The sequence below is a fragment of the Hyla sarda genome, chromosome 1, assembly GCF_029499605.1.
Source record: "Hyla sarda isolate aHylSar1 chromosome 1, aHylSar1.hap1, whole genome shotgun sequence".
In the NCBI taxonomy this organism is placed as follows: domain Eukaryota; kingdom Metazoa; phylum Chordata; class Amphibia; order Anura; family Hylidae; genus Hyla; species Hyla sarda.
Genome location: NC_079189.1, coordinates 349586394 through 349603119, shown reverse-complemented (window position 1 = coordinate 349603119; position 16726 = coordinate 349586394). Strand labels below are relative to the sequence as shown.

The 16726-nt window shown below is 40.0% G+C and overlaps 1 protein-coding gene and 1 long non-coding RNA gene across 5 annotated transcripts in view; one reads left to right on the top strand and one right to left on the bottom strand.

Annotated features, from left to right (window-relative positions):
• NFIB (nuclear factor I B) overlaps positions 1-16726 on the bottom strand; it is a 427846-nt gene that overhangs the window by 309614 nt on the left and 101506 nt on the right. The window lies entirely within an intron of this gene.
• Positions 3439-8749, top strand: LOC130273868 (uncharacterized). The gene is made up of 3 exons (XR_008844154.1): positions 3439-4009; positions 6843-6963; positions 7593-8749. It is a non-coding gene; the product is annotated as an uncharacterized LOC130273868 (long non-coding RNA).

Below are 16726 nucleotides of genomic sequence, written 5' to 3'. Positions count from 1 at the left end.
CTCTACCTCCTCACAGGCCTTATGATTGCCCTATCGACCTCCTCCCGGGCACTACTCCACCCCGGGGCAGAATTTATCCTCTCTCTGCCCCAGAGACTCTTGCCATGTCCGAATACGTCCAGGAGAATCTAAAAAAGGGCTTTATCCGTAAATCCTCCTCTCCTGCCGGAGCCGGATTTTTCTTTGTGTCTAAAAAAGATGGCTCCCTACGTCCTTGCATTGACTACCGCGGTCTTAATAAAATCACGGTTAAGAACCGCTACCCCTTACCCCTCATCTCTGAACTCTTTGATCGCCTCCAAGGTGCCCACATCTTCACTAAATTGGACTTAAGAGGCGCCTATAACCTCATCCGCATCAGAGAGGGGGACGAGTGGAAAACGGCATTTAACACCAGAGATGGACACTTTGAGTATCTGGTCATGCCCTTTGGACTGTGCAACGCCCCTGCCGTCTTCCAAGACTTTGTCAATGAAATTTTTCGTGATTTGTTATACTCCTGTGTTGTTGTATATCTGGACGATATCCTAATTTTTTCTGCCAATCTAGAAGAACACCGCCAGCATGTCCGTATGGTTCTTCAGAGACTTCGTGACAACCAACTCTATGCCAAAATTGAGAAATGTCTGTTTGAATGCCAATCTCTTCCTTTTCTAGGATATTTGGTCTCTGGCCAGGGACTACAGATGGATCCAGACAAACTCTCTGCCGTCTTAGATTGGCCACGCCCCTCCGGACTCCGTGCTATCCAACGCTTTTTGGGGTTCGCCAATTATTACAGGCAATTTATTCCACATTTTTCTACCATTGTGGCTCCTATCGTGGCTTTAACCAAAAAAAATGCTGATCCCAAGTCCTGGCCTCCTCAAGCAGAAGACGCCTTTAAACGACTCAAGTCTGCCTTTTCTTCGGCTCCCGTCCTCTCCAGACCTGACCCTTCCAAACCCTTCCTATTGGAGGTTGATGCCTCCTCAGTGGGAGCTGGAGCTGTTCTTCTACAAAAAAATTCTTCCGGGCATGCTGTCACTTGTGGTTTTTTCTCTAGGACCTTCTCTCCAGCGGAGAGGAACTACTCCATCGGGGATCGAGAGCTTCTAGCCATTAAATTAGCACTTGAGGAATGGAGGCATCTGCTGGAGGGATCAAGTTCTCCTGTTATTATCTACACCGACCACAAGAACCTCTCCTACCTCCAGTCTGCCCAACGGCTGAATCCTCGCCAGGCCCGGTGGTCTCTGTTCTTTGCCCGATTTAATTTTGAGATTCACTTTCGTCCTGCCGATAAGAACATTAGGGCCGATGCTCTCTCTCGTTCCTCGGATGCCTCAGAAGTTGAACTCTCTCCGCAACACATCATTCCACCTGACTGCCTGATCTCCACTTCTCCTGCCTCCATCAGGCAGACTCCTCCAGGAAAGACCTTTGTTTCTCCTCGCCAACGCCTCGGAATCCTCAAATGGGGTCACTCCTCCCATCTCGCAGGTCATGCGGGTATCAAGAAATCTGTGCAACTCATCTCCCGCTTCTATTGGTGGCCGACTCTGGAGACGGATGTTGTGGACTTTGTGCGAGCCTGCACTATCTGTGCCCGGGATAAGACTCCTCGCCAGAAGCCCGCTGGTTTTCTTCATCCTCTGCCTGTCCCCGAACAGCCTTGGTCTCTGATTGGTATGGATTTTATTACTGATTTACCCCCTTCCCGTGGCAACACTGTTATTTGGGTGGTCGTTGATCGATTCTCCAAAATGGCACATTTCATCCCTCTTCCTGGTCTTCCTTCTGCGCCTCAGTTGGCTAAACAATTTTTTGTACACATTTTTCGTCTTCACGGGTTGCCTACGCAGATCGTCTCGGATAGAGGCGTCCAATTCGTGTCTAAATTCTGGAGGGCTCTCTGTAAACAACTCAAGATTAAATTAAATTTTTCTTCTGCATATCATCCCCAGTCCAATGGACAAGTAGAAAGGATTAACCAGATCCTGGGTGATTATTTGCGACATTTTGTTTCCTCCCGTCAGGATGACTGGGCAGATCTCCTCCCATGGGCCGAATTCTCGTATAACTTCAGGGTCTCTGAGTCTTCCTCCAAATCCCCATTTTTCGTGGTGTACGGCCGTCACCCTCTTCCCCCCCTCCCTACTCCCTTGCCCTCTGGTCTGCCCGCTGTGGATGAAATTTCTCGTGACCTTTCCATCATATGGAGAGAGACCCAAAATTCTCTCTTACAGGCTTCATCACGCATGAAGAAGTTCGCGGATAAGAAAAGAAGAGCTCCCCCCGTTTTTTCCCCTGGAGACAAGGTATGGCTCTCCGCTAAATATGTCCGCTTCCGTGTCCCTAGCTACAAGTTGGGACCACGCTATCTTGGTCCTTTCAAAATTTTGTCTCAAATTAATCCTGTCTCTTATAAACTTCTTCTTCCCCCCTCTCTTCGTATCCCTAATGCCTTTCACGTCTCTCTTCTCAAACCACTCATCCTCAACCGTTTTTCTCCCAAATCTGTTCCTCCCACTCCTGTTTCTGGCTCCTCGGACATCTTCTCGGTCAAAGAAATTTTAGCTGCCAAAAAGGTCAGAGGGAAAAATTTTTTTTTAGTGGACTGGGAGGGTTGTGGTCCTGAAGAGAGATCCTGGGAACCTGAGGACAACATCCTAGACAAAAGTCTGCTCCTCAGGTTCTCAGGCTCTAAGAAGAGGGGGAGACCCAAGGGGGGGGGTACTGTTACGCCGAGCGCTCCGGGTCCCCGCTCCTCCCCGGAGCGCTCGCTTCACTCTCCCCGCGGCAGCGCTCCGGTCACGTCCTCTGACCCGGGGCGCTGCGATTCCGCTGCCAGCCGGGATGCGATTCGCGATGCGGGTAGCGCCCGCTCGCGATGCGCACCCCGGCTCCCCTACCTGACTCGCTCTCCGTCTGTTCTGTCCCGGCGCGCGCGGCCCCGCTCCCTAGGGCGCGCGCGCGCCGGGTCTCTGCGATTTAAAGGGCCACTGCGCCGCTGATTGGCGCAGTGGTCCCAATTAGTGTGTTCACCTGTGCACTTCCCTATATCACCTCACTTCCCCTGCACTCCCTTGCCGGATCTTGTTGCCTTAGTGCCAGTGAAAGCGTTCCTTGTGTGTTCCTTGCCTGTGTTTCCAGACCTTCTGCCGTTGCCCCTGACTACGATCCTTGCTGCCTGCCCCGACCTTCTGCTACGTCCGACCTTGCTTTTGCCTACTCCCTTGTACCGCGCCTATCTTCAGCAGCCAGAGAGGTGAGCCGTTGCTAGTGGATACGACCTGGTCACTACCGCCGCAGCAAGACCATCCCGCTTTGCGGCGGGCTCTGGTGAAAACCAGTAGTGGCTTAGAACCGGTCCACTAGCACGGTCCACGCCAATCCCTCTCTGGCACAGAGGATCCACTACCTGCCAGCCGGCATCGTGACATCCATGTACACCCCTGTGTCTGTTAGATTAATTACTTTTAAGTTTTGTGTAAGGAGGGACTTGTAAATGTAATGTGAGCACCCTATACACACATACACACACACACACACACACACACACATATATATATATATATATATATATATATATTACCTGGAAAAAAAATACATTTACTGTTACTAAGAATTTATTTTATACATGTTCTTTGCAAAATTGTACAGTAAGGCGTAAAGGTCTCAATTGTTGAGTAAGGTGACCAGATAAGTAGTTGGTATGTATTACTAGTACAGTGATCCCTCAACTTACAATGGCTTCAACATACAATAGTTTCAACATACAATGGTCTTTTCTAGACCATTGTAACTTGAAACTAGACTCAACATACAATGCTACAGACAGTCCAGATCTGCAAAACTTGTCAATGACTGGAAGAACCGACCAATCGGAATGGACATTTCGCTACCAAAACTCCTGTATTCCTGAAGCACATGCATTGAATGGCTGTCTGGTACCGCCCCCTACAGTACAGGGAGGTACTACATGTTCTATACTACTCTTTACCTGTGCCAAGCATTTCAGATCCAGGTGAGGGGGCTCTATTTTAAATTTTTTGGGAAACTTTGTGTACTGTACAGGATCCTGAAGAAGCTCCTGTCCTCGACATAGACAGTGATTTACAGCTTTCAGCAGATCTTTCTTACTTTTATATATAAAACTTGCTTTATCTTTATATTAGTTATCTACTTAGTTTTCTTTCATCTTCACTTTTACCTGTTTTTGGATGACATTTTGGGGCTTCAGAACCAATTACCAGGTTTCCATAAAGTTATGGTCTCAACATACAATGGTTTCAACATACAATGGTCGTCCTGGAACTGATTAATATTGTAACTTGAGGGACCATAGTTCAATGATCATTAAGTGAATGTCTATCCCTTAAAGGGGTTATCCAGCTTTTAAAAACATATCCAAATAACATAAAAAATGAAAGTTGGCAACTCACCAAAACTCCTTCTTCAATCTTGTCTTTATTGATCAATACTCACATAGTGCGTTACAGGAGAGGGACAGTGAGGGGGAGTACAGCAGGCAACGGTAGCCGTTTTTCACAAATCAGTGCTTCATCTGGCCTATGACAAAAAACATATCCCCTATTCACAGGATAGGGGATAAGTGTATAATTGTGGGTTGTCAGACTGCTGGAACCACTGTGATCTCCTGAACAGTGCCTGACTCTTCCTGCTTAGTGCTCTGGCCCTCACCTTTCAAGAGGAACTGGTCTCGGCAGTGACAGCCAATCACCAACTAAGGTGGGGCACCGCTGTGGCCAGTGATTATCCAAGGGATCTTTCACTACCAAGACAAGCATGTCTCAGAATATGGAGGCTGGAGTGCTCAAAAAGGAAAATTGAGTCCCATTCTGGGTCTCGGGGTCTCGGGGTCTCAGCGGTCAGACTCCCCATAATCAGAAAATTCTCCCCTATCCTGTTAATAGCAGATACATTTTATGAGCTGGATAACACCATTTTGATTTCCTTTTTAACTCCCTTTCTTCTTGCCACATCAACAATTATTATAATGTTAGCACAGGCTAAATGATAACCTATTGGTTACCTGCAGCCACCACTAGAGTGAGCTTTGGCGCTTACTAAATGCTATCTTAATATTAAAGGGGTACTCGGGTGACAACCTTTTTTCTTTTAAATCAACAGGTGGCAGAAAGTTAAACATATTTGTAAATTACTTCTATTAAAAAAATCTTAATCCTTCCAGTAGTTATTAGCTGCTGAATGCTACAGAGGAAATTCCTTTCTTTTTGGAACACTGATGACATCACGAGCACAGTGCTCTCTGCTGACATCTCTGTCCATTTTAGCAACCATGCATAGCAGATGTATGCTAAGGGCAGCATGGTGGCTCAGTGGTGCCTTGCAGTGATGGGGACTTGGGTTCAAATCCCACTAAGGACAACAATAAATAAAGCATTATTATTATTATAATAACGTCAGCAGAGAGAACTGTGCTCGTGATGTCATCAGAGAGCATTCCAAAAAGAAAAGAATTTCCTCTGTAGTATTCAGCAGCTAATAAGTACAGGAAGGATTAAGATTTTTTAATTTGAATAGAAGTAATTTACAAATATGTTTAACTTTCTGCCACCTGTTGATTTAAAAGAAAAAAGGTTTTCACCGGAGTACCCCTTTAAGTTAAATCTATACAGTGTGCTCTCCCTGAAAAATGTTTGGTGGGTGTCTGAGGGCATTTGTTTGATGCAGTTCTAAATCACCTATCTAAGCTTAAAATTTTAATGGTATTCCATGTACACTCAACTGTAGTCAGTTATTTTCATCAGTTCCATAGAGTTAAACTAGAGTGGCATGGTGGATGCTTGATTTTATTCAATCTCCTCCTAGCAGTGGTCTTGCAGTTAAAGTGAGGGAGTGACTGGGATACCCCATTCTAGCAATTGGTGGGGATCACAGCAGGGGATACCCACCAATCTAGTAGCTAGGTGATAATTGCTTGTAACACAATACTCCTTTAACTATATGTCTATGAAGGTGATTTAGAACTGCCTCAGAAAAAATTTGCTTCAAATGTGGAGTTGGAAATCACAGTATGATAAAAAGTAGACATTTATTTGTATATTTTATTTATGATGTAGCCATCAATAAATCTGTCAGTAGTGGCCAAAAACGTATGAAATCTTAGGTAGCACTCTAAAGCTTCATACTTTTTGCTAATTTTTTCCTCTGCATCAACGCCAACGCTTCTGCATATACAAGATAAAGGCATTCACTATCCTCACCAAGTTGGCAAAATTTACACACTTTAATAATCCCCCTCAGAAGTACAGAGATTAGAATGAATTTAATGTATACATTTTCTAAATGTAACATTTTCATAAAGCTTGAGCGATAGAATCCTGGCACTTACAAGTTCAGTTATATAACGTATCTAAAATATTCACATGCAAAATGTTTCATAAATAAAAGCAGCCATGCATAGATGTTTTTAGACTATTTTATCTTCCAAAGCCTGTTACTGTATACTTATTTGTGTAATATAATTCTACTGACATATAACAATAGTTTTATATATTTCAAAGTTTTGGATTTATACCTTAGCTTTATAAGGAAATGTATATAACTTGGAAATGTAACACGTTTCTAAATAATATGATTTATTATTTGCCTTATTTTATAAGATGTCCACACTTGTGGTTCGATTACTGGCTATTCATCATGTATGATTTTTTTTTATATAATATAAATTAGATTTGGTAGAATGAAATAATTAACGAACCTGTGTCTTCCATACGTACATGCCCATTTGTGAGATTTCTGACAATACGTGTTATGATTACAGTGTTATGTTTTTCTGTTATTGTGTTTATTCTGACTATTTGATGTTGCAGGTGGCAGCAAAATTAATTATTGTCAATATTTCATACTTTAAGCTAAAAAAATTATGAAATTCAGTCATAGTAATGGATTGATACAGAGGTCAACTACCAGACATCAGTTCTTTTAATAAAGGTAATGATGACTTCACAGATATGACTATGTCACCAATATTCAAAGAAGCAATGAAATAATTTTGAGCGTGCTTTAACAGTTTCTTTTGACATCTGCACCATAGTGTTGCTCGCGAATATTCACAATTCGAATTTTATTCGCGAATATCGCATATTCGCGAATATAACACTATATATTCGCAATTATGAATATTAGTTTTTTTTTTCTTCACAGTACACATCACAGTGATCATCCCTCTCTGCTTCCATCTTGTGTGGTGTAAAGAAGGCTCTAATACTACTGTGTGAGACTGGCGTATGAATTTTCGCATATGCTAATTTTCTCATATGTGAATTTTAGCTTATGTAAATTTTCGCATATGCGAAAATGTACGCGAATATTACGAATGTGCGAATTTAGCAAATATATGATGAATATTCGTCCATGTATTCGCAAAATATCACGAATTCGAATATGGCCTATGCCGCTCAACACTACTGCACCATTGTCTTTTTATATTTGAGGACTGAATGGGGGTTGCTGCTTTTTATTATTTGTAATGAAAAATTAATTAAATATTGTAGAACATTATTTATTATTTCTCACTACATTTTCTATGTCTTACTTATATTTTATTTATCCATTGTCAGAGGTTGTTAATTTGTCTGTCCAAGAGGATCGAGCCAACAATTCCAAAGAGAAGTTTCAAAGAGAGTTGATAATTGTGAGTCTGCTGAGCGCTGCCTACAATTTGAAGACAGTTTTCTTTTATTTCGATAATAAAAAGAGATGGGCTGGATAGACGGTTGATTAAAATTTACTCACGTTCCAAATACTAAAGGGAAGTTTTATGCTCAGACATTTATTCTGACTAAATGCTACAGTTAAAGTTATCCTGTACATGCCAAGACTCTATATTCATTTTAGTATTCCACATTTGGAACTGAAATTTCTGCACAGTTGTTTCGAGAATTTATAGGTTTTACATAGAAACTAGCATTTTATTCAAGCCCTAAAAACAGAATGTCAGGAATGGACGTAGCATTGAGGGTAATGAAAATGCAAGATCGTAACTGTGAAATGTTTGATGGTATATCATTTAAATAAATAAAAATAAGCAAGTTACATATCATGTTATAAATTTACTACCTTTTACTATTTAATTCAGGGCTCCGGGCAGGTGATTTCTTCAGGAATTTAGCCCTGCTTCGGGCAAGCAGCACTAAATGCCGGAAGACTTCACACACGTATTCACACACTGCTACTGTACCTATATTTCCCTGCTGCAGCCTATAACAAGCCTTACTGGAGGGATGCGCGCGATTCTTGACATCATCGCATCCGCATCCCCATCACCTAACGCGTGCATCCCCACAAAGAAGGCTCGTTTTAGGCTGCAGCAGGGAGATGTAAGTACTGTAGCTGTGAAACTTAACTTTCCTAATTACTTGCCTAATAAAGGAGGACCTGCTTATCACCAGGGGCTAACCTATCTTCTTAGGGGGCATAATTATTTAAATAGGAGCCCTACCTGCCGGGGGTAATATCTATCTGGGGCCTATACACCTATTGGGAACCCCTACCTGATCATCAGGTAGGGCTCCCCAGAAGGTAGAGAGGCCCCCAGATAGATATTACCCCATCCGCGATGGGGATCATATCTATCTGGGGCCTCTATGCCTACCTGGAAGCTCTACCTCATGGGGGTCATATCTATCTGGGGGCCTATGTACCTACTGGGGAGCCCTACCAGATGGGGGTCATATCAATCTGGGGGCCTGTCTGGGGGCATGATGGGGGCATTATATGTGAGGGGTGTATGATGGGGCATTATATGTGAGGGGCGCATGATGGGGGCATTATATGTGAGAGGTGCATGATGGGGGCATTATATGTGAGGGGCGCATGATGGGGGCATTATATGTGAGGGGCGCATGATGGGAGCATTATATGTGAGGGACGCAGCCTCTATCTCCAGTGGCCCCCAGACAATTGAGATTGAGACCCCTGATTTAATTGTTAAAAACTGTTTTATATTTGCTTAGTAAAAAAACTAATTATATCTATACATATATAAATATATATATATATATATATATATATATATATATATATAAAAGGATGAGGTGAACAGCATCTTTCAACCCAAAATATACTTGTGCCATGATGCAAATATATATAAATAAACATTTAAATTCTTAAAAAGACATGTTTAGCCTGCCTTTCTTAAGTTGCATCATGGCACAATAAGCTGCTTCCAACCCCTGCCGTTCTCCAATGGGCTAATATCTGCTATTTAATAACACTATACAATGTGATCTATATAATGATATTTATATCATTATACTTTTCTTCGAAATATAGTTACTATGTAACTATATTTCGAAGAAAAGTCATTAAATAAAAGCTGTGGATAAAAACTTCTATTCAGTTCATGTTTTGGGGAAGCTGCCTTTATCCTTTCCATATCTACTAACACCCTTCTAGATTTTAAATGTGATGGTTTACTATTACCATTCAGCAAGTGAGTTTACTATTACCATTCACATCTACAGTGAGTTCTGTAAAAAATTCCAACGGTTTGGTATTAAAAGGAAATGGAATATCTATCTATCTATTATCTAAGTTACATTTACATATTTGTATGAATGCTACCACATAGTAATTTTATGTAACAAATGTAATAATATGTTTAAATGGATTACAATTTTCTCAATTTACCTACTTACTGGATGAGTTTCAATATTTATATACAACTATTTCCATTGAACCATTGAGGACTAAAATTTGTCTTTTTGTTGCATAAAACTCTGTTAAAAATTGATTCATTTGTATGTGTGAAAACCAACAATGAAAAAAAAAAGCACAAATCTACATTGTCCTGCAAAAAAGAAAGAAAGAAAAAAAGCTAGGCCTCAAATAGTAATGAAGATGTTATAATAAAAAAGTTTTGGTTGCTGAAATGTCTGAAACAAAAATAAAATTTAATAAAATGTTGTGTCCTTAAGGCCTAAGTCATCTTCCTTATGGGGTTAATCCCAAGCAATGCTGTGTCTTTTTGTTTTACATGTTTTACATATAATCCAGTACATTTTACTCTGTCTTTCTTAAATGCCATCCTTCATATAACGCCAAGTTTGGTCTGCTGGTATATACTGTATATGCAAAAGTGGGTAATGAGTAATGCCATCTGTGTTTTTAGATGTCACATCTCCTAAAGTCCATACTATTACTTAAATATACACATTCTTTAATAGTCTTAGCACATTTTCACACAATGTCCATTACTATTTGGATCAGCGCTCAGATGAATGCATTATCCTTTATATGGGCCGCAGTGCTTTTCATTTGGGAACGCTGCTGGTCATTTTTCAGCCTCAGGGCTCTTCAATGATGTTTTTGTTTTATATATTGGGGGCTTAGCATTTTGGTAAACTGTAAAGAATGCCCTTGAATGGGCTTGGAGACAAATCTCGGTCTCTTCCCGAACGTGCAGTTTTATTTTTGTTACTTCATTATTGGTGGTGAACATGAGGCTGTAAGTAACACGAAGACGTTCCAGCTAAACCAGACTACAAGAGCTTGGTGGCATATAGATACAATGCTTTGTGTTTTTCTTATGTTGATTCCATAGCGCATTAATTGCTCACCACAGCAACAAATTGCCCGTGTGAAAATGGCCTTAGTCAACATGCTTGCCTCTGTACAAGAATGACTGCACTGTGTGAATAGGCTGCAGATGCTGCTCTACAGACTCTCAGCTGTGGAGGATGGAGTACTCATTTCACAGATGGTGAAGCAGCTATGAGCACCAAAACATTCAAGTGTTTATGTGAAAGTTCATAGAGCTTCCAGACCTTACATTTTCATTTTGAAAAAACGCTTCCAAAGCCCTTTGAATCAATGTATTGGGACAGCTATTGGATTATAATTAACACTGTGAATCCCAGCATCATTGGGGTTAACAGGGGCTTTCTTATGTGACAATATAAATTGAAAGTTTTTCCCGTCCACAAATCCTACAATATTACACAAAAATGGGCCATAATTAATCTTTTACGCTGAATGTAAGGTTGTGTTAGAAAAATTGCTATTCTCTCAGAATACATAAAAAAAAAACTGATAATTGAATGTCGTCAATGGGGAAAAAGGAGTCTTAGCACCATTTGTTTTAACTGGGATTTTGTTATGTGACATTATAAATTGAAAGTTTTTCCCGTACACAAATCCTACAATATTACACCAAAAAATGAACCATGTTTTACCTAGAATTAAAGATTGTGTTGGAAAAGTAGCCGTTCGCTCAGAATACAGAATAAAAAAAAAAACTGACAAATGAAAATCATGAATGAGGGAAAAAGGACACACGATCAATCTTTAGATGCCAGAATTTTAGTATAATTATTTTAGAATGTCTAATATTTCTCTTATCAAAAAATTCATAAATATATATATATATATATATATATCTATGTATATATATATATATATATATATATATATATATATATATATTTATATATATATAAAAATAATTAAAAATCTATTTTTTGGTTCATCTCCAAATACTGTTATACTGTTTTTTCCTGAATCATTTGGCAGCAAAATCATACTGGCAGCTGCTATAAAAAAATGTAATTTTCTAAAGAGGTGGTCCTGTCTAACAAGAAGGTCAATACACTTAGGGTAAGTTCACACGTATTTACCAATGTATTTTATTTTACGCACACAAATTTCTGCCATAATCAGAAAAAAACTGCCGCAATTTTCTTTACAGCAAATGACAGATGAAAATGCATGTGTAAAATAAAATATGTTGGTAAATTTTACGATGTGAAGTTAGCCCTATCGTATAAGGATGTTGCAGATCTGATATAGATGATATGTTGTCTTCTCAATAATGTCTTGTATAAAGATTTTACAGTCTAAAAAATGTCTGAATCTTCTAAAAATAATAATATAAGTAATGATACTGGTTTCATCTTCAGGGTCGGTTTATACACTGTAAAATAAAAAATAAAAAAACGGCAGTAAAATAGGCATAAAAAGTGGCAGTATTTTTTTTAATCTAACATTATGTTCAATTAAAGTCTATGGATAGTGGCAGTCTGTGCTTATATTAGTATTTTAATGTGTGCACTGATGGTCGTTTTTCCATAGACTTTCAAAGACCCCATTATTAGATAAAAAATACGGACATATTTTATTTCTATTTTACGGATGTATTTTATGATGTGTGAACATAGCATTAAGGTCTTAATTTCTACTGAAAAAGTTTATAAAATAAAAAAAAACACAGGAGTATTCTAAAAGATGAGCCTAAAAAACACATGATGCTAATAAAAATAGTGTATGCCATTCGAAGTTGCATTTTTATAAATACTAGTACAGTACATAAAAATGTATATTTTGCTGATTACAATAGACATATCTTTAGACATTATGAGAAACATGAACGGTTTCAGAAAAAATATGCAATATTATAATCTTTGTAACCACCTGGAATGTTATCTCTAAGGTCTCATTTGCTTTATTAACTATCCAAATATTTTGATACTTCTACCTGAGAACACGTGGATGTTATAGTGCATCATACATTTCTGTGTCCCTTTAAAGTTACTGAACTCCCCATTTATAATTCCTTAAAGTGAATGGCAATAGAAAGGCGTTACCATGCGTATAAATAGTGAAAATGCTTAGGCAATGGATAAGCTTGTCATCATTCATCTATCATATTACTTAAGAATTGATGAACATTGCCGAAAGCCAATCCAAATGACTGATGTATATAACTGTATGGGGAAGTTCCAGAAATACAGTGTAAGCAGAATTCTCCTTGTTCACCCATAAATCTTTAGAAATATTAGTGCACATCAGAAAATTATTTATTTAATTTTTAGTGTCGATCTCTACCTAGTATGTACAGTAGTACTGACAGCCCTGCAGGATACATGACAGCTGGCTAACATGATTACTCTTCCACTAGTCATTGCAACCACAACTGTACAGTTATTAATACAGTCTATTAAAACCTCTGCCGATAGCTTGCATATTCTTTCAAAGCCCTTCTGCCATATGAAAAACAAAGTAATACTGATTTATATCAGACAGTGCACATCATGTGTTTTTACTTGGCATTGAAACATCTGCTGAGTAATCTTCTTCAGCTCAAATGTAGACCAACAGCGACATCTGATGGCCTAACGAGACTTGTATGCAATGAGGGATTAAAGAGACTCTCAATCTATTTTGATAGATTTTATTGGTATAACAGCTACAGTAGAATGTGTTTCAATACTCCAACATGTCGGCAGGGTTGGCTTTATGTTACTTTGATATTTCTAGTAAGAGGTTATAAATTCTTACAGTAAAATTATGCTAGACTAGAACCCAGAAATCCTGCAGCTTTTAAGTTCAAATGTATAAGGTAACAGAGAAAGATGTCATGAACAGTAATAGAGATGAGCGATCTTGCTTGAAACATTAGGGTAACAGTGGCTCAATGAGTTTTCGAACATTGCCATGCTCGGCTCGCACAAGCCCGACAAGGTGGTAATAATAATAGAAGGGATGAGGAACACGTAGCATTTTGGCACCTGAAAGGAGGAAGTACTGGCAACACTGAGATGACATTAGTGTAGACCAGGATACTTTGCAGCTATCAGCAAGATAAGGCCTCTTTTACACTGCCATGGTCATCCTGTAAATGATCCTCTTCATGCTCTCCCGTTCTAAACTCCTCATAACGGCCATCAAAGGATCGAATTAAAGGGGTACTCCAGTGAAAAACATCCCCTATCCCCTATCCAAAGGACGGGGATAAGATGTCTGATCTCCGGTGCGGCATCCCGATCATCCATACACAGAGCGAACTTCGCTCGGTGCCGGATGACTGGTGACTACAGCCGCAACGCCCCCTCCATTCATGTCTATGGGAGGAGGCGTGACAGCTACGTATTAGCTGTCACGCCCCCTCCCATAGACATGAATGGAGGGGGTGTGGCATGAGTTCATGAACATGGAAGCCCCCGCGATCAGACACCTTATCCCCGATCCTTTGGTTTTTTCATCAAAGTACCCCTTTAACCCCTTAAGGACTCAGGGTTTTTCAGTTTTTGCACTTTCGTTTTTTCCTCCTTACCTTTTAAAAATCACAACCCTTTCAATTTTCCACCTAAAAATCCATATTATGGCTTATTTTTTGCATCGCCAATTCTACTTTGCAGTGACATTAGTCATTTTACCCAAAAATGCACGGCGAAACGGGAAAAAAAATCATTGTGCGACAAAATCAAAGAAAAAACACCATTTTGTAACTTTTGGGGGCTTCCGTTTCTACGCAGTGCATATTTCGGTAAAAATTACACCTTGTCATTATTCTGTAGGTCCATACGGTTAAAATGATACCCTACTTATATAGGTTTGATTTTGTCGCACTTCTGGAAAAAATCATAACTACATGCAGGAAAATGTATACGTTTAAAAATGTCATCTTCTGACCCCTATAACTTTTTTATTTTTCCACGTATAGGGCGGTGTGGGACTCATTTTTTGCGCCGTGATCTGAAGTTTTTATCGGTATGATTTTTGTTTTGATCGGACTTTTTGATCACTTTTTATTAATTTTTTAATGGTATAAAAAGTGACCAAAAATGCGCTTTTTTTGACTTTGGAATTTTTTTTACGCGTACGCCATTGACCGTGCGGTTTAATTAATGATATATTTTTATAGTTCGGATATTTACGTACGCGGCGATACCACATATGTTTATTTTTATATTTTTTTACACTGTTTTATTTTTTTTATGGGAAAAGGGGGGTGATTCAAACTTTTATTAGGGAAGGGGTTAAATGACCTTTATTAACACTTTTTTTTTTACTTTTTTTTTGCAGTGTTATAGGTCCCATAGGGACCTATAACACTGCACACACTGATCTCTCATCCTGCTGGATCTCAGGCACGGAGCAGTCATTCGCTGATCGGACACCGTTGAGGCAGGTAGGGGCCCTCCCGGTGTCCTGCAAGCTGTTCGGGATGCTGCGATTTCACCGCGGCGGTCCCGAACAGCCCGACTGAGCCGGGTCACTTTCACTTTCACTTTAGAAGCAGCGGTCAGCTTTGACCGCCGCTTCTAAAGGGTTAATACCGCACATCGCTGCAATCGGCGATGTGTGGTATTAGCCGTGGGTCTTGGCCGTTGATGAGCACCGAAACCGACGCAATATGATGCGGGATCGCGGCGCGATCGCGCTTCATATCGCGGGAGCCGGCGCAGGACGTAAATATACGTCCTGCGTCGTTAAGGGGTTAATGTCAATGGGATCTTTTAAGCATCCATCCTCACCAGTTGCTATGATTCTAGTCCAGTGCATGCACTATTTTTTCTCCCTTCAAAAATAACAGACATATATAACGGCCGTTAAAAATTTTACATTGAAGTCTATGGATGATTGATGTCCACTAATGGCATCAGTGTCTGTTATTTGTATATTCCATTATGATCTGTTATTGCTACTGAGCAGGCTCAGTAAAGCCTTTCAACCAGGAAGTCAAAAATGGGTTACAATTTGTGAACAATAAGGAATCATAATGGATAAAATAACAGATCATAACAGATGGCCAATATCCGTTATTTTATCTGTTATGATCCGTTGGGATCAGTTATTTGATCCATTAGTTCATGATCCGTAATGGCAAGAACATGACGGCAGTGTGAAAGTAGCTTAACATCACCACAGGTTCTCCAATCATTGCTTTGCATTATGTAACATACAGCTCCCAGGACACAGCATAGGGGTGGGCTAAAGAGACTAATTAAGCCCTATGCTCTACATTGCGGCCACGAGTTTGGAGAGAGAAAGCAGAAACTACTGATCCCAGAAAGCCTTCAAAAATCTAATAGAATTTCAAAACAAGCTAATCAAATCTGTCAACCTGTCAACTGCAGTGCTGTGTCCAGTTGGTGCACTACAAATCCCAGCCAGCAGTGAACAAGCCCATAAAAGCTATGATATTACAACCAGAGCAAAGCATTGTTCAGTGGTCTGACCACACACAGTGACCTCCTGTCACCTGCAGTACTGTGTTCAGTTGGTGCACTACAAATCCCAGCCAGCAGTGAACAAGCCAGTCAATGCTATGGCATTACAAGTAGAGCAAAGCATTGATCAATGGGTTGACCTCAGACAGTGACCTCCTTTCACCTACAGTACTGTATTCAGTTGGTGCACTACAAATCTCTGCCAGCAGTGAATTAGCTTATAAAAGATATGACATAGCAAGCTGAGCAAAGCATTAATTGGTTGGCTGACCTCAAGCAGCAGTAAACATGCCCATAAAAGTTATCATATGACAAGCATAGGAAAGCATTGATCAGTGGACTGAACTCACACAGTGACCTCCTGTCACCTGCAGTGTTGTGTCCAGTTGGTGCCCCACAAATCCCAGCCAGCAGTGAACAAGCTCATAAAAGCTATCAAATAACTATACCTAGAAAGCTAAGCAAAGTGGTGGGCTGGCTGTATTTTAACATAAATATGTAATAAAAGTGCCGTGAACATTGTGGCTTTAGTCAAACAAATAGTATTTCTACCCTGGTTTAACCCCTTAACCCCTTAAGGGCCGGGTTTTTTTCCGTTTTTGCATTTTCGTTTTTTGCTCCTTGCCTTTAAAAAATCATAACTCTTTAAATTTTGCACCTAAAAATCCATATGATTGCTTATTTTTTGCACCACCAATTCTACTTTGTAATGACTTCAGTCATTTTGCCCAAAAATCTACGGT